Source organism: Dermacentor silvarum, chromosome 6 (assembly GCF_013339745.2).
Source record: "Dermacentor silvarum isolate Dsil-2018 chromosome 6, BIME_Dsil_1.4, whole genome shotgun sequence".
Classification (NCBI taxonomy): Eukaryota; Metazoa; Arthropoda; class Arachnida; order Ixodida; family Ixodidae; genus Dermacentor; species Dermacentor silvarum.
The window spans coordinates 88298062-88317913 of NC_051159.1; positions in this window are offsets into that span (position 1 = coordinate 88298062).

A 19852-nucleotide genomic window follows, 5' to 3' on the forward strand; every position below is an offset into this window, starting at 1 on the left:
TACGGAAAGCAAAAGCGAAGAAGCAGCGTTCTCCCAAACTTAAAAATAAACAGCTTCTAGTATGAGAACATCTATCTAACGAATTAGAAAAAGATGTCGAAGAGCTCTTTCCATGACGTTTGTACACACGGTTTTTCAAAATAAGGGAAGGTAAACATGTAGTGCGAGTTACACCGTGCTGATCAGCATTGAAACAAGAATAAAAAGAGAATTCCTAGCAAGAACTAAACAAACATTTAGTGAAAATTAAAAGGCGTTTCCGTCTTTTGATTTTGCCGTAAATGATTTTAGTTCTTCATGGGCGTTCTCTGTTTTCATCATGCCTCTCCCCGACCAGACCGGATTCTGTGAAACCCTAGATTTCAAAATAGAAATAAACACAGATGTGGAATAGCATGCGTACAGAAAAAAAAGAACAACACAGAAATGTGATTACCAAAGAGTACAATATAAATGTCGAATAACGTTGTATGCAATCGCATATGTATAAGATGTTCGAAAAAAATACTTATTTTAAAGGTGTCTGCTACATACGTATGCGATTGTATAATGCTGTATGTGATTAAGTTAAATTGCGTAACATTGATGAAACGTCGGAAAGAACTAGGAGCATGCAGGTTGTAAACATAACACAGGATTATTTCCTTTGACCAGCCACTACCACTCTCGAGCGCAGCAACAACTGCTACTGCTTTCGAGTGAAGACGTGGACAGCAGACTAGACCCCGCGTACTTTCGACGAAGGGTGGGAAAGCTTTCTTATAAAGCTTCGCTGCCTTTGATGTATCACTTGTCAGATTGCCATACATATGTAAAGGATTTTTTTTGTAACACTCAGAGCTACGTAATCTAGACGACGATTCTGTCACCATCCTCACCAAAGAAATCAATCGTATTTGGGAGTCGGGGGTTTTTCCCGAGCACTGGAAGATGGCGTCAGTCATTCTCATCCCCAAACCGGGCCGGAGTCCCAGTCTTAACAATTTGAGACCGATTTCCCTCACGTTTTGTATAGGCAAGGTCGCCGGGCATCAACGATCACATATCGAAATATATTGAGGAAACAAACCTCTTCCCTTTCAACATGATAGGTTTCAGACCACAGCTATCGACTCAGGACTTTATGAAAATGCTGAAACATCATATTATAGATCAGGAGACCAAGGACGTTAGGGCCATTCTCCGCCTCGATCTAGAGAAGGCCTTTGACAATGTTTCACACTCCCACATACTCGAATCCATCTCTCGCCTCAACCTAGGAACCAACTTTCACAAGTTCGCCAGCTCGTTCCTTAGGGATAGAAGAGCCACTATCAAGCTAGGGGGCCTCAAGTCTGAGCCCTACGATCTGGGTTCCTTCGGCACTCCGCAGGGCTCAGTCGTCTCCCCGCTGCTGTTTAACAATGCCATGTGCGGGCTTGCTGCCGAGCTCTCAAACCTGGACGGCATCAAGTACTCCCTCTACGCGGACGATAGTACCATATGGAGTGTCGGTGGCTCGGAGGGCTGCATGGAGAGCTCTCTTCAGGAGGCCGTCGACTGTGTTGAAGTGTACATCAAGGAAATGGGTCTCAAGCTCTGGCCGTCAAAGTCCGAACTTCTTTTATATCGGCCCACGAGAAGGGGTCCTAAACCCAAAAACTGGAAACCACTGGCCGACGTCGACATTAGGCTGCATACGGCTGCGGGAAAGCGAATCCCGAGGGTGGATTTCATACGTGTTCTGGGAATGATCATGGACGCCAACGGACAGAACGGCCGTACGATCGACAGTCTGACTTCCAAGGCGGAAGGGGTCATCCGATTAATCGCTAGGATCTCGCTAGGACAATCGCTAGGACAATCGCTAGGACAATCGGGGTGGTCTTCGGGAGGACAACCTCCTGGAAGGACAGCCTGTTCGGGAGGACAGCCTATTCCATGCCTTTTTGATGAGCCACATAAACTATGTAGCATCCATGCACAAGTGGCAACGCCACGAGAGGACTAAAATAAACACTATCATTCGAAAAAGCATCAAGAGAGTCCTAGGTCTTCCGATGCGCACGAGCACCGAGAAACTGATGGACCTTGCAGTCCACAATACGCTTGAAGAAGTCATCGAGGCTCAGAAAACGGCACAGGTTGCCAGGCTTTCAATTACATCAGCAGGGTGAAAGATCCTGATTAACATGGGACACAACCCCTTCACACTCGAAGTGCAAAACACACATCTCTCTGATCGCATGAGATCTTGCATCAAGGTATCTTCCCTTCCACGAAATATGCACCCACAATACAACGTGGGCAGGCATGTCGCTCGAGCATCCTCTCTTTTAGCTCACGCTCACGCCCACTCTCCGTATACATGCTTTGTTGATGCCGCCCCGTACGGCGCTTCCGCTCACTTTGCAGTAGTATCCACAGATACTAAGGGTCGGATTCTATCTTCAGCATCGGTTCGAACCTCTTCTTCTCACAAAGCAGAGCAGATGGCCATCGCACTCGCTCTCCTTGATCCGCAAAGAACTGATATTTACACTGAATCTAGATCCGCTGCTAGGGCCTTCGCTTCTGGGACCGTCTGCAAGGAAGTTTTTAGAACTCTCGCTCACAAGGAACTCGCCCACCACACCATCACATGGTTCCCTGCTCATCTTGGCTCAAGAATCGGAGGCCTTTTCAATGTCAACGAGCTAGAGCACTCCCAGGCGCGTGGTCTCACTTGCCGCGCCGGGACTTGCGTGGCTAAGGTGGAGGAACCGGCCCCCAGCCTTCATTTTAGGGACATATTGACTACCTTCAACGAGGTCACGAAACACTATCAAAGGGGCCGTAGGTCCTTCCCACTCCCACACGAAAAGTTGTCTCGGCCACAGGCAATCTCTCTTCGCATGCTTCAGACATACCCCAGCCTCTCCATTTACAGTCACTACTCAGACATTTCAGCACATTTTCCAGACTCTAACAATCGCAGTGATTTCAGACACATGCTCTGGAGGTGTCCCTCTTTACAGGGAAAGCATCATGACTTCTCTGAAGATGAATTTGATTCCATGATCAAGAGCCCGGTCCTACTACAACTCCAGGCTGTCCAGAAGGCCCATGACGCGGCGGTGAGGCTAGGCCTCCTCGTCCCTACGTGGGAGCGGCCCGCGATCCTCCCCCTATAAAACGGGGGCGGATTCCTACAGGACCTCAATAACGTTGTCTATCTATCTATCTATCTATCTATCTATCTATCTATCTATCTATCTATCTATCTATCTATCTATCTATCTATCTATCTATCTATCTATCTATCTATCTATCTATCTATCTATCTATCTATCTATCTATCTATCTATCTATCTATCTATCTATCTATCTATCTATCTATCTATCTATCTATCTATCTATCTATCTATCTATCTATCTATCTATCTATCTATCTATCTATCTATCTATCTATCTATCTATCTATCTATCTATCTATCTATCTATCTATCTATCTATCTATCTATCTAACTCAGAGCTACATGTCAATCCACTTTTTAACAGATGCAGATCTAGAAGTTAACTGCCGACACGAGGCGCACTTTGCGGTTTCTTTAATATACACTTTTCAAACGAATGTTCTGCGCTACCAACGATTAATATGCCCGACCTTTCCGAAATACATGACTTTTCATGGCACCTAAATGAAAGCAGGAAAGGCAACTAAACAGCAAGTGACAGGTCGGGTGACGCCAATATCACATTTTACTCATTGGTACACTGTAGCTGTATCGTTTTGCTTTCAGTGCGAAGGAGAGCACAGCTTCCCTTGAGGGACAGGTGACGCATGCAGTGGTTGTAGAACAATGTACACGAGCCTCGGTTCAGACTTCCAAAAAGCGTCTTGCTATGTTTAAAGCTTGTCCGACTGTTCTTTGTTTAAGAACTGAGAGTTGCGGGCTTTTTTCTTCTTTCTGTGCTTCATTTTCTCACTTTTTCTTTTCATTTTGCGTGTGGTACGCGACGATAAGAATTTGTTTGAATGGGCGTCTCGACGCGCTCATGTGATTGATGGTCAGGGTTATATTTGTTGCGTGCAGCAGTGGCGATGGCGTGTGTACCATTCCGAGGGACGACGCAGTGCAATAGGTTGACGCACTGTGCTCTATGAAGTCGACTGCCTTTGACTATAGGTGCACATTTACTCGTGTGTTTGTTTCGTCAGGTATGGCACATGGCAAGCGTCATGCAATCAGCGTGAAGTGTTAGAGAAATACACTTATCCGGGAAATATTGGGCAACCTCTCAGGCATATGCAAGTAGCAGATCAGAGACTAGATCTCGTTTTACGAAATACCTGGCTCCTTCAGGCCGTTACAGTGTTTCTTCCATAAATTATTCCTATTCCTTTACCGTATGCCGCCCGAACGATTTCACATAGGTTCCTTTTTTTCGAAATTTCCGCCCCCCCCCCTTTTTTTTTTAAATTTCCGCTGTCCAGTATAGCAGGCAAGAAGTGACGACAGTTTCTCAAGACAGTTTCTCGAGAAACCGAGAGTTTGAAATGCTCTGGTTCACGAGAACCGCGAAATGTACCAAAAGCTCTCGTCAAACGTTGTTGCGTAGTCGTTGATTTAACGGAGGCCATGAAGACAGAACGTATTTGCAGTCATTCCATGATGAAAATAAAATAATAAATTAGACAAAGACAAGAAATTCCAGTTTCTCTCGCTGCACTTCATCTAGAATCACTGAAGTGGAAAAGACTCCACGGCTGGGCGGCCATAAAGCAGCATTGCGCCTTCACTGTCTTTCGAAACACGGACAAAAACGTATGGCTGCCCACTGACACACGGCAGACTGCGAGCGGCAGAAGCGCTTTCCCATTATGCCAGGGCAAACACACCAGCTTTTTCTAAACCCTCATCTCCACAACTGCACAGCGTGAACTCGTATCTAGTTGCGGCTAGAGTGTTTTATTGCCGAACGACATCAATGAGTTTGGAAAGCAGCGATTAGAAGATTTCGTGAGCTCTGTCAACGGTGCCAGAAAACATAACAAGTCTCGTGGATTCGATATACGTTGTGAGGGCACTGCTATACATTAGATGAGCGACACGTGTTTATTAGAGTAGTTTGGAATAACTCGGGTGTGCTCGCAACCTATTAGTATACGCATTCACTCTGGTTGAAACGTTTGCTTCATTTTGCATCAGATTGGTTTAAGCTGAAATACAGTTTTGTGCGGAGACGAACTGTCGTCACAATTGGCAGTTACGTTATAGTGCATCAATTCCTGTGCTGTAGTTACATAGGTAAGCGAATTATTCTCAATGTTTTCGTTACATTTACGCGAGTTATCATCGATCGTTTTCCGTACCTTCTTGCGAAATTGTTTTCCTACTGCCTATAGATGTCGCGTATTTTCCTACTTTTTTCGATGCTTTTTCCTTCATTTATTAGCGGTAGTTCTTTTCATTACTTTTCATTACATTACAGTTACTTTTCGTTAACTTCTGTGAAAATGGTATATATGTACAGTTACACTAAATATAAGGGCGAACAGTTGACTTCGAAAAGAACAAGTAAATTAAGGCAAAAACGAGCCAAGCAGTGTAGTGCGCTGAGTCACTTTTTTAATGCGCTCTTTTCCCCTAGAGCCAAACGCTGTCGTGCTAAGCATGCTTGTTTTGCGTCGCGCTTCCAAAACACACGGCTTTTTATTACGCGCTAACAATAACCTATAAAGGGGCACGGATAGATATAAGAAGGGGAGACAAGCAAAAAAAAAAAAAAAAAAAAAGACGACGACGACAACAGATGTGTGAGAAGTGAAGAGTACTACAGGCTTACATTACTTGTGTTTTTGCGAAAACATTTTCCTTCACACGTCAGCTTTCCACAAGTGCTTGCACTGTCACTGGGAACCATGAAACAAAGAACGTCCCAAAAAAGAAAGAGACAAGCAACGCATAGACAACGTGAGTTGCAAAAAACTCTCTCAATGATATACATACAAAAAAAACGGAAAAAAAAAACGAAAACAACTAGACAAGCCTGCGAGCACATTCTGAAGGGGGGGCTTCAGAATCCCGGTGTGTCCTCGCTGTCAGAGTCTCTCTACGTAGCGCGCGACTCAGCGAAGCAATAATGAGCACGGAAGCACGGCTGGGAGTTGCTTAAAAATTCAGTGGTCCCGCACCCGGCCGACGCGGCTGGATACCGGGAACCGCAGTCAACAATGGAGGAACCAAGTTATGGAAAACTCCAGTAGACGCCCGCGTGGCAGCTTTGTGTAGACCAAGAACCAAATCAAAACAATACAAAGAAGGAAAGGCAAAAGGAAATGCGTTTCTGCGACGCCATGTGGGTGTCGCTCAAATGTCAAAACACCGAACGTATCCCCTTCTACATGACTGCTCGATGCTGTCTGACGGAGCGTAAATTTTCCTTCCATTGTTACAAAACAGCGTGCAATTGCCTTTTAGGTGTCAATAATGAAACAAAAATGTAACCTGGAATAAAAAATGCTGGAAGGCTGACTGCTAAACTTCTGGTTTCTCCTATTTACGATTGCTACGTCATCGTACACGTCATAACTTCGAAGTAAGCTGGGATCTTGCATAACGCAGAACAAAAAAAAGTTTTACATTACTGAGCATATAACTAAGTTCAGTTCAAGCTTATTGCAGTGGGGTTGGGTTAAGACGCAGGATTTCAGACTAAATTCGGAAAGCACGGTTACGCTTACGCTGTGTCCTTGTTCCAAGTGATCTTCAGGTCGTGAAACTAGACATTTTGTAGCACGGTTATGCGTTTATGCCCTCAGTTTATCGAGGCGTTGGGTGACCGAAGGCATGCACTATATAAGCCTCTAAAAGAAGACTGCAACATTTTGCGTCAGAACAGTGATAACATCAGTTGTGTCACACAATTTCCTTGAGTCATCAAATGATAGGTGACCATCCACGAGAATAGATAATTTAAGTATTCAGGAAGCTCCCCTAACATTTCTTTTTTGCAGTGTTCCCGTGAACTTCTTGCCAGTCCGCCACCTTAATCACTTAGCCATTCACATTAAGCAAATAATTGTTACCTAACGTCCTCATTAGCCTCTGTACCCGCTTTCTATTCGCCTTCGCTAAAAGGAAAGCAATCAGATCGCAAGCATCAAGTCCAAGCTGCACATACAACCGTGTTTAAAAGTTAAAACTAAGGCCGTATCTCTCAAGTTTCTTTGCCCCTTCATCAAGGGCTCTGCCTACCGCATAAAATATATACATTTAACATGAGATATCGTACCAAAGCACCTGCTAAGCATGCACATGCTGAGCTGAAATACAGGCGTAGACGTGCTGTAAACCTCAGGTGGGAACACCAGTGATACGGGCATTATTATTTGAGATGGTGTGAACGCAAAATATGGCAGAAGCATTCTTCCGTTGCATTGCTTTTCATAAATGACACGAGCCAAAATTGCGTTCGCGAAAATAAGGCCTATTTTGCTCAGGGCCCTATCACGTCGTTGCTTGCTCGGAAGATAGCAACTCAAGGCAATAAGCTTCATGTGCGCTTTAGGTGAGCGTATTACAAAAGGCGCCCTCCCGCGTGCTACTGTGGTCATACGCCCCCGCTATTCTTGGATGCATTGGTATGCGCTGTATGCTCACGCTTTGGTATAGCACTCTATTGATACCACGAAATAGTGAGTGTTCGCTCGCCCTTTGAGCAAAGTTCGTGGCTTGGGCCATCGTCGTTCAATTATTTCTTGGCGCGTCTTGGGCAAGCAAATTGCATTCGTGTAGAGCTAGACAGAAGCGTGTATGCTGTCGGGGGAAAATGTGATTGGGGAGCATGGGGTTAGAGGAACCGGGTGAAAAGCCGAGATTGAAACAAGGGCTAGCGAGAACAGCACTAAGGCATGGCCCTGCACGGAGGAAAATATCTACTAAAACTGATGGCGGCGCGGAGATTAAAAATGTATGAGGCTGACGGGCGCGGGCGGAACGAGGTTTCCGACTAGTGCCTGCTTCGTTTTTCCTGTACCACAGAAAGCCAGGGTAAAGCAAAATGTTGGCTAAGTAAAGAAGAGGTGAAGGGACTGCGTGAAGTCGGTAACTATGCTTGCAACGCGGGACGAAGGAACCTATGCCGCCATAGTATACGTGCCCGGAGTACCGCTGCCACCTGCACCACCACCGTGATTCGTATACGCCGATAAACTGAACGACCCCATTGCGCGTACGTCTATGTCATGCATACGTCATGCCAGATTCTCGCCGGGGCCTGCGCTGGTTAGCACGAGAAGGCGTCGAGGCAGATTACCTGCATGGTAGGCCGGGATTGTTTGTTAGAGGCGTGGCCACATCTATACTACAGACGCACTGCCCACAAAGGAGCAGCTCCGTGCTTTATATAAAACACCTACTTACAAATTGCTTCTGATACTTGCTGCCACTTTGAAACGCTCCCCACTCTCTGGGGTCGCGGAGGCCTTGGCGGCGTACGAGGATGTATGCTCTAGAGAAGCGTGGTCTGCCCGTCGTCCCGCACCTCCTTCGCAATTTGCCGAGAGAACTGCGCAGAGGGCGCAGGTTGGGGTCACTGCACCGTTTGCACACTTTGTTTTCCTCTGTACGCTCCTCGTCTTTTATTTATTCTGATTTATGGGGCCTATTACGGGCGGGGATGTCTACCTCCTCTATGTCTCTGGAGGCCTCCCGTTTCCACAGCAAGCGTAGCGCAAGTTCGCCTCCACTCGTTCTTGGTTGCTCGCCCCTCTGTCAGGGGCTCGCCGCCATCACGAATGTCGGGAGCAGGGCGCTCGCGTGCACGCCGCTCCCGTGCCCCCTCTGCCCTCGTGCCACTGCCTAATTCGTCTTCCCGAATAAATAGCTTCTGGTCGGGCCCGAACCCACAGCGGACACGACCACATTGCTTGCAGGAAGGGGCGTGGTGTTGAAAACAGTGAAACTGAGGACCATGAATGCACGGAGAGGCCGGGAGTCCCGCTATCGTTGCTGAATGTTATAAATTTGTTCTCAATTTGAATGCTCAACGCTGCTGCTAAGGAAAAAGCCTTTAGTATACTTTTATAAGCTTAATCTGTTCGCGGATATGAATGAGCGCGGGCCTAATTGTGTTACGGGGGACCGTTTAGCAGCACTTATTCCTCACAAACTGACAAGTGAAGGCGATGCGGGTGTCTTGCACCTTTCGAGTTTCTGCCTACTATAAGTGCATCTAGTGCATATTCTATAATCCCCATAAATGTAGCTTAACAAACCTTTTTGTATGTTTGCTGTGGCTAGTAAACAAAAGCAGTGTTAATTACACCACTTTCCTTGAAACTTGCACGCGAGGAAAATAGCATTGTTTGTCGTTGCTTTGTTAAGCGTTGCACGTGAGCTTAACAAAGCGCTGTTGCGAACTTACTTGGAGAACAACGTGAAGGTGAAGAAATTGCTTGGCGGTGCTTGTAGAACAATCACCTCATCTTTCATCGCAATTTCTGTGTGAAAAATTTTCAGCTGGTAACAGCTTTGAGCTTGCAAGGCCTTAAGCATGAAATGATATTTTCGAACTTACACGTTATATTGTTCACGTGCAAGTATAATGACTCTACAACAAAGAGTGCTCGCTTAGAAGTGGAAGAAAGAATATCGTGGTCGTGTAAGAGCTTCGTTAAGTGCCCCTCAGGATGTGTTATCTTGAAAGCACAGGTTAATTTTAAAGAGCTTTTTTTTTCAGTGGGGAAGCGTTGACGAAGCTTCCGGGACAAAAAAAAGTTTTTGATTACCATCACATAAACATAAGTATTGGCCTTCCAAAAGCTGTACTGCCGCGAAAGCACCCATAAAGTCAAAAGCCGAGACTACGGAGACCAAACGTGTAAAAAAAGTTATTCACAAACGATTGGTTTACGGCATTGGCTTACACCACTGCTTGAAAGAAGGTGCGAAGTGCCAACAGAGATAACATAGAAGCAGCGCTTCAACCGTTTTCTTTCTAGAAGGCAGTAGAGTGTGGAACAATGAAACGTGCTCGTAATATGGCGTCGAATATAGCGTTGCATACAAAAACTCCCTAAACATTGCATAATTGTAAAGAACCGGCTTATATATAGAAGACAGAATTTCTGATTGCTTATGAATGCTTTTAAAGTTCTATGGCGCCATGAGCTTGAGCTTTCAAGGAAATAGGGTAATCGTATATTCGAAGCGTGAGTGATGCGCTTTTCTTGAAACACTCAACCGGACGCATTCGCTGCAACAGTCTGGAAAATTTCAAGGCTGAACTTATGGAAATGCTGATATACAGAACTGTTCATTGACCCAGGTATATAATTTTTTGTGAACACTCATAATTATGAACGGTCAGTCTGAAAAGTGCTTCCCAGGCACGTGTACTGCAGCTTTGATGATTGTCAGAAAACCGCTAAAAAAGTGTCGAGGTGTCGTCTAAACGATCATTTGTTGGTACCTCTACGCTCTATATCTCCAATTTCTTTAGGGCGCCTCCACGATGTAAAAAAATACAGAAACATCCAGCCGAATGTGCGTAAAATACAGAGAGAGACATAAGGAGGAACAGGAAAATGGAATGAAAGTATAAAATATTACGAAAGAAATCTCAACTGAAGCGTAACGCAACAAAGCAAACAATTGTCTTGTCTCGAGACGTGGCTTCTAGATAGTGACAGAATTTACATTATAATAAATGATTTCTTAGTCGAGTCCACTGAAATGCTAAAAAATGACAGTCACTTAAGTATCCTTACGTGATTTGAATGTGAAAGCATAATGACTTTTCTAAGTTATACCCTGGAATTGAATCTCTACCATAATCCACCTTAATACGCCTTGCTCTAATTGGTACCAACTTTGTTTCATCGTAATCCAACTCAATTGACCTTATTCTACTTTAATCCACCTTAATCCACATTAATCACTTTTTTACTCTATTTCACTTTAATTCATCTGAATACACCTTAATCCACTTGAATTCATCTTATTTCATCCTAATCCAATTTAATCCACCTTAATTCAATTTTGGGAGATAGCCATCGTAGCGCACGACAGAACGCACCGAAATCACCGCACCGACTGGCAGCGCCGCGACGCGGGGCGCTATATATAAAGCGGCCACCGGCGCTGTCTGTCTCTCTGACCACGTGATTTTTGGAGCATCTCCAGCCACGCAGCCGAATTTCCCGCTTCACGAGCCATATAATGCTTTTGCATTAAAATTTTGAAGGGATCACCTTCGTATAAACACCGACGCGGCTTGGCTATACAAAGTTCTTGCCTTTAAAGCTGGCTTCTTAGCAATCACATACATAGTGTGGAGCAGCCTCCTTGACATTTACTCTGAGTTTTACAAAACCTCACCGCTCCGGTGCATGTTTTCACAAGCGAGAAGTTTACCGCTGTTAAACTAACCTTCTTTACTATTACGTAAATAATCAACACAGGTACATTATTTGACTTAAATCTTGGTACTTCCGATTACGAAGTTTACGCTCTGCCAATAAAGGCTCGTGCAGGGGCTGTCATTTTGTTCCTGCCTGCTGCGCGTTGAATTATTCATGATGAATTTCAATAACCTAGCGCGCAACGCCACTTTACAGCACTGGCACCATATGTAGCTCAGATCTCCACTGCACGTGCTGAAAAGTTCGAACGTGTGGTGCATCAGCGGGTAATACAAGTGCCGAATTCTGGGGCTGTAACTTATATTCATCACTTTCGCGGATACTTATCGCTTTTGCGTGACCCAACAGGAGTAGTAAATAATTTGTACAGCTGAGTGAGCGCCTGAACGTGCCCCTAAGCTTAATGAATGAATGAAAAACTTTATTTAGTGAGCTTCGCAGCGCTTGCGCCGGATAGAGAGAGAGAGACAAAGAAAAGATACGGAGGTTAACCAGAAAAAGTCCAGTTTCTTGCCGTGGGGCGGAGAAAAGGTTTATAAAGAGATGAGAAGTGTTAAAAATGAATATCGAAATGAAAATTTACGCCCCAAACTGAGGTGGCAGACGTCGCTATCACAGCCGATCTCGCCGGCCCACAGACCGCAGGAAGCGGTTCGTAGTGGCCGTTGTCCAAGTATAATTTACTTTGAAAGTGGCCGACTATTTACAGTGGTACACAGCACAGACATAAAGTGGGCAGATGCACAGAAGATATATATTTTTGTTTCTTCCCAGCCAGAAGTGTAACATGTACAGCTGTTGGAGCATCCAAATATAAATGAGTACTACATTGTGTACGCCACACCAAGCCACCAGCCGGTGCAACATAGTTGCTTCACACCTTGACAGCCCAGGCTGTAGGCAGATGTTCACTAATGAATGCGAGAAAGAGAGCGATTCATTTTTAGTGCGTTCCTGTATTGTTTCGCGTGAAAGCAGTTGTCCTTATTACCAGCTCGTTGATCTTTCAAAGCGGACAAATTAACTTTGGGTACACGTTGATCGAGGTGTTCAGGTGTCGGAAGACGTAGAAGGGCAGCCCCAAAGCCTAAAAACACAGTCGCGAAGCCAAGTGCTAAAGTAATCTAGTGCTATATGAAACGCCTTCAAGATTTATGCCTCTGAACATTAGGCAGCCGGTTTCCGAGATACGTTTATTGCGACAGCAATTAGATGAACACTTTAGGCGAATTCTGGCCGTCACCGTCGCCATGATCTTCCGAACAATGCCCAAATGTGATAAGAACGAGCGGCCAACGCACCGTGTTCTTCTGCGGGTGCGAAGGCAATCGTACAAGAGGGATGGTAGCTTGATGCACACCGCCTTCCCGTGCACTCAGTGCTGAAAGTCACCTGATGCAGTGCGTACTAGCGGAGGAGAGCATGCGTCTTCTCTTCTAGCCATACTGTCGATGCGCATGGCTGTCCGCGTGGCTGAGCACATCCGCGGGACGCACTCCGCATGTTACAGGTCATATTAGGGGAGGTTCCAGGGCTAAGGACAAACCCAGATGTTTGGTAGCCACGTAATTGGAGGCCACATAATCTTAATTTTATAGACGCAGCTCAGCTAAAATCGCGAAGCGAGTGGTAGCATAAAGCATTCGCTTTGGCATAAGCACGCATGCTCCTTCCTTCCGGCGCTCCTGATCACGCCAGCATTGTGACAGTGAGTGCTCGAGGTAATCGACTGAGATCTGTTCGGTGTTTGCCTGTGCGCGCGTGACACCATGCTTGTTTAGCGAGTAAGTGAACGTTTACTGCAATTTATTCGGCGTTTAAAACTATGAACCTTCTTTGTGTAAGTTTTGAACACTTCTTTCGCATCTTCCTTTCACAGCGTAATTGAAGTAGCACCGAGACTGCTTTGCCAGTTTTTCAGCATGCGATCCACCTCTGCGGTGCTACCTCGGAGTTCGAATCCAGTTGATGCACCACGGGAAACGCGAGCAACCTGTACTTGCCGAAACGCAGACAAGGAACGAAAGGCAGGAATGCATTTTCAGTAGCCAACTATAAAAGGATTTTTTTGTAAACCTCTATACGCCTATGTCATGTTGCTGGGATATCTAAATTAGGTTTGTGAGTAGTATTCCGGCGATCGTGAATCAAGAACAATGAACGATACTTAAAAAGCGTATTCCATGCAGAAAACATTTATTAAATTTTCATGTGCACTGCAGCTTTGATGCAGCTTTGAAACAGTGCAGCCGGTGAGCCGTTAAGCCATCCATGGGTCGGTCTCCTGTAAAGTGGGCACTGCCACAGCATCCCACGTTTAAACATTCAGATATTTAGCGCTTTCGCACTCTTATGCGCTTTGGCCTAACTTCTTCTCTCAGCGAAATCTCTCAGACGCCAAAGTAGAACATTCTTCTGCGCTGACACCTCTTTATATTTTACTGTTGTTTCGCCTTCCCACACGATAGGGTAGGCAACCGGGGTGTTCTAATTGACCTTTTGTGCGCTTTGGCAAGATGCTTCTATTTCGGTCTCAATTTAATGTATAAGTTGTCATAACTTTGCCACATAAGTGACTCTTTATGCGCTTCGCTGTGAAGTGAAATATTTCAGCATCAGTTGAGACTATTGATGCTTTTCACAGCTCATGCGCAGACTCTGTATTACGCATAACGTATAAATGTTTGCAACTATATGTCAAATTCTTAGTTATATAGCGCACGTTTCTTTTGCTCTAGGCGATTGTGAAAGGTATTGATTATTTATATTTTTTACGTTTAGTGGTGTTTAGCCATTGTTTAGCTACGATATGGAATATTGGGCTCTTTAGTAGCCAAATTTCTCGTGGTGTCGCAGTTAATAAACAAGAAGAATACAACAACACTAACAACAAAAACCAGTCTGGGTTTGGTTAACCTCCCTGTTTTCATTTGTCCTTTTCCTTTTTTTCACCGCTCCTCTTATCATCATCATCATCAATCCCAGTACTTTCCCTCCCCTTCCCTCTTCCCCATTACAGAGTAGCAGACTAGAGCCCACTAGCTCAGGTCGGCCTCACTGTCCTTTATATCAATAAAATATGTCTGTCTATCTCTCTTTGTTTGAAGAAATGGTAACAACATCAGCTTTGGACTGGAAGCGTAACATTTCACAGCTGCCTCTACATTCATTTTTACATGCACTCTACAGTTAAGTTCCAATACACGGCGTTGGTGTTAACAATAATTGCTTACCAATGAACTGGATGTCTTAAAACGACAAAGGCAAGATCAAGCACGCGACGAAAAATACCAGACAAAAGGTTTAGGAATTGGTTTGTTTCTTTTATATAAAGAAAGCGTGTATTGAGAACAGGCGATGCATGCCGTTTGTTTTAATCAAAGCGACGTCGTAAAGCTACTGAATCAATTTGCTTACTAAGACTCAGGCTTGCGTCTGATTACACAAGCATGTGCGTGGTCGTACTTTGTGCGAGTACTTACCCAAAAATGCGGCAATGCTCGAGATCGAAAACACAACGACAAAAGAAACGTGCGAGAGCTCTAAGCTGGGGTAGTTGGTTTACGCTCAACACGCGAACAGCGCAAACGACGTGTCAAATGGCCCGTGCAGGACAGTTGCGCTATCAACAAATTTTTATTCGGAGTTGTAGATATATAAAAGAAAGACAAGAGACATAATTTTGTCGGTTATACACGGAATGACTGTGAATAAATATTATTTGACAGCCGGCGCATCAGCTCTTTTCATGTCACTTGTCCCGTCGTCACGAGTGCTCACAATATTGAAGAGCAACGGCTGTGTTGACAACGCCATGCAGATGCCGCAGAAACAACCTCTAGGAATGTTCTCGATTGTCTTTGGAATCAGGGGGGAGAACGTTTTCAACCGTGTCCATCGGTGGTAAGAACACTTGCTGGCACTCATATATGCCGACGCGAAATTAGTGCGCACTGCTTGCGAAATAAACTTGCACGCGCCAGAAGAATACTTACACCGGAAGTGGGTTCTTGCTACAATGTCAGCGGCTGGAAGCCGTATATTATATATGCTACAAGAGCAGTGATAGAGGTCACGTGTTATCGTGTTGCTGCAGAAGCTGGGCAGCACCGTGCCCGCTAGCTGTTTCCATTACTCATTGTTACTCCATTAGGGACAGCAACCAGACGCCACGACATCATCAGCAGTCGCGAAACAGGGACACGCAAATCGAGCATGAGTAATAACCCGGTCTCTCTGGGAGCTACCGCAAAGCGTCATCCGAGGAGCAAGCGGGGACCTATGCCGGTTCTGGTGACACCTGGTACAAAAGAAAGAAAGCCAGAAGATAGCAGGAAAGTCGGAGCTCGTCTTCCGGCTTCTTTTTTCTTCTCGTGCAAAGGAAGTTCCTCTTGAAGAAAAAAAAAGTATGCACTAATCTTTGCGCTCTAATAGCCGTTGCTACAGCACGTGTTAAAATTTGTTACGTGGTAGAAACTTGGGCGTGTTCGAGTTTGATTGGCAAAAAAATAATAGCTTGCACACATAAATGTGGGCAGTAGCGTCTCTGCGTTGTTTCTGCCTCTGTCTCAGTTATTGTGTGGCGAATGTTTTTTGTTTGCAGATCATTTCGTTGGCGTTCGGTAAGTATTCACTTGCTATAACAACTTTTCTGAGACGTTGTCTATTCATGCAGCCGCAGCGAATGCCTAATGTAAATTTGGGGGCTGGTGCGATGATTTACTTGTTTTCGTTCAGAAGAAACTCTTTGTTTTTGTTGTCTTTCAGTGCCTAACATAGTAAAAAGAAATTCACCCGTAGCCGACTTAGCCTCCAAAATCTAATTTCAGACACCTCACTGGCAGTTTATATTTAACCTTGCGAGCATATTAAATGTCTGCTATCAGAAGCTTGTGAACTACAGAAAAGAAGTACATCTGGAACGCTATGACTACGCAACTCGTGTACTCACGCTAGCACCATCACACGTGAATCAGATTTTGCCTCAGGAAAAGTGTGACGAGTATACATCTACTATTCGTCCACTTCCGCTTCATTAGCACTAACTTGATATGTGTTCATGCTATGGTTGATTTACCTGTACCCATCACACTTCAGATGCTACTCAGGCAGCAGCCTTTGAGCAAGCACAGCGCCGATTCGTTGCACTGCTTTCTCAAATTATTTTCTCCTAGCAAAAACCATTGCTGTTACCACCATGCATAGTCAGCTCTTCGGTTCGAAAGCTTATATGCATCAGAGCAACGTATTCCGCGTTCGGCTAGCCGGCATTTCTTCCCTTCGCTCCCACAGTGGTCCCATGTGCGAAATGGCATTCAGAGTAATTAGCAGTAGCAGCCGGGTATTCATTAAGGAAGCTCCGTGCAGTGGTGCAGCAACGCCGGCTGCGGATTCCCAATGGCTTATTAGCTATGCGTCCAAAGTCCAAGAGAGTGCTTAAGGAAAGGAGGGTCGTGCGCACAACCGGGCTGGCTTCACTGCGCTTCTTTACGCGAAATGTCAACATTGGAGATTACGGAGGGGGAGCAGGGAAAGTTAAAGGGTGGATGGAGGAGAGGAAGCCCAGGACACGGTGGCGAATGCATTGAAAAAATAACATTATAAGCACCTGGCGGACTATTCAAGGTCCGTAATGAACTTTTTCCCCGAACGACATTGCGTATGGCTTATCAACGCCGAGTTCACACTGGAAGAGGAAAGGCTGAGGGACTCCGCATCCCTGAGTTTCGCAAGTCGGCTTGAACTCATTGCTTATCGGTAACTGCCGTATAAATCAAAGAACATTTGGGAGCCCTTTTAGCGATGTTCCTAACCTTATAACGGTGTCTGGTAAGGCTCTTTCCTGGAGCTGAGGTTTCTAAAGAGATAAAAGAAAGGAAGTGTAAGAGAAATCGGGACAAGCCCCATACTCGACCAGTTAGTGCTCATCCACCCCCTACACACAAACACACAAACACACACAGATAAAAAATGGTTGAGTAATTATCGATTAACATATAAGCACAATCAGGAAGCTGTTAATGTTGGCTTCATATCTGAACATAATACATGTAAAGCAAGAGCAAGCCCCAAGTTCCGGGAAAAATCTCTTACGTGCGTTATTTTCTGTGTCTATCTAGATAGCGGAGATAAGCTACTGAGTAAGCCTGATGGCGCTTAACTTCTTTAGTACAAGCGCTGTTCGTTGATCTCCTATGCGCTCTGCGCTGGTGAAATTTTGTGCATTGTGAAAACGCGAACGAGTTATGTACGAATTAAGAATGTGTGGGACTATGTTCACCAAACCTCTGGAACGTAATCGCAAGAAGTAGTTAGCTATTGCCTTACACATTTTCATGGACGGTTCCACTAGTTCTACCAGTGCCAACAGCCCTATTGGCGCAGCGATTTTCGTATTGGACGCAACCTCTATGAAGTTTAAGATTTCTTACTTTACGACGTCGACCACGGCAGAACTTGCGGCACATCAAATAGCGAACAATTAGATGCTCTAGCACTCACAAAATCGTTGGGCCATGTTGCGTGGTTCGAAGGCAGCCCTCCAAACTCTGCAGTTTGCCAAACACCATGGTAAAATACCGTGCCTAGTGCATGAAATCAGGCAAGCTCACCACCAAGCGCTCGAGAATGAACGTGCGTTCTATTTAAATGACTACCAAGGCAGTGCGGAATTATCGGAAAAGTCGCCAGATCTACAACTACGCGCGTGCCTATACCGCTATTAAGAAGAGATGTTGCGCAGCAACATTAATCCCTGCTCGCCACCTCTTATTTTGGGGAACTGAAGTTACCAGGTTTCACCAACTCTCACTTGAATTCACTCGACCTTTGCTTGCGACTTCGCCTGCCACCCAAACTACCCCGCTTTTTTAGCACATAAAGAGTATCCAAATACCTTATGATCATTATTGTATCGCAGTATAATTCCAAATTTACAGGTTTCAAGCACCATATCCTCTATATGGTCTTCTGAATTGATTACGGAATGCTCTGATCGATTGCAATATTCCGCATTAAAAAGCCAGGTAATTATTTTGCTTTCTTTTGTGCTTAACAGCGCGGAGTACATCATTTATAATTGAAGGAATAGAACTTGATCTGTAAAGAGCTCACGCCCAACGTTTAATCCGAAATTCATCTTTGCGTTGCTAGGTATATGAGAATATCCCGCGCCTGTTGTTTGATTCAGCTGCCGTGCTAAATCAAGTAGGACAAAGTGTAAGCACTGCACAAATATGCATTATTTATTGCGGCTGTAATTGGGGCAGCGTTAGTCGGCTTGAAATATCTAGAGAACAACAAAAGCACGGTATTGGCTGCCCTTAAGAACATTGACGGCGTTCTCTAACTGCAGGCCGTCTAAGTGTTTCGTACACAGTGTACTTACTACTGATTTGTTATGTCAAGTCATACCTGCCTCATTTGCTATGTCAAGTCATAACTGCCTCAAAGAAAGTTTCACTGTAGAACGTTGTTAAGTACCTTGATTTGGCTTGATGGTTTTGTCTCTGGAAAATACTACATTTACTTGAATTGGCGCAGCTACTAACTGCTTCACGTAGTTGCAGCACCACAAAAATGAGTTTTACACGTTTCAACCATTGCTGCTTTTCGGACAAGAGCCGAACATTGCTCGGATAGTACACTGAACATAGAAAACGACAAAAATACGGTTTTCCTGTATTTTTACAATAGGCCCCACGTCCGCTAAACAAAACTCAGTGCACGAAAGTGCGAAACTTTTTCTATATGTACGCGAATGGGGCAGGCGATTTTCTTCGTTTTTCTGTCTTGCCACACACAGACACGCACTAAAACAAACACAAACAAAAAACAGAGAGGGAAATGCGTGAACACAAAGAAGGCACGTCTGTCTTTTCTGCCTATGTGCGGACGTTCCCATTCCATATATATATATATATATAGTGAGACTTCGAAGCAAGGGGCTGGGCTCAAAGGACGCCGCGCACGCAAGGCGCCTTCCTCTAGGGCGTAACACCAGACTCGAGGAATTTGTGAATCGCAACGAACGAATAACGGAATAAAGTCGAGCATGAAATGCCGCAGGCTGTTTGAAAGGCACGAGCAGGAGGAGCTGAGAGGCGCGATTGCAACCCGAAAACGTCGCACGTAAATGCAACGGAGAAGCCGACAGAAGAGAGAGTAGCATGGATTTCCATCCAGAGTTTCACAGAAGCCGAACAGTTTCAGCGTTATTTCGTCACGTACGGAGACAGTGACAGAATGAACGTGAAGATGCGGCGAGCGGGGAAGGTTTGATCTGAGGCACGTATTGGGGCGTTCCACGCTATTCGATGGCGAAAGCTCGCGCGGGCTGCATGCCACGATGGTGCAATCCGGGATGTGTCGTATTTTTGGCACCATTGTCCCCAGCACTGCGGCCATATCGGCCTGCAAACACATGGCCACTTTTCGTTGAAGGAAGCCGTGGGCGTAGAACTG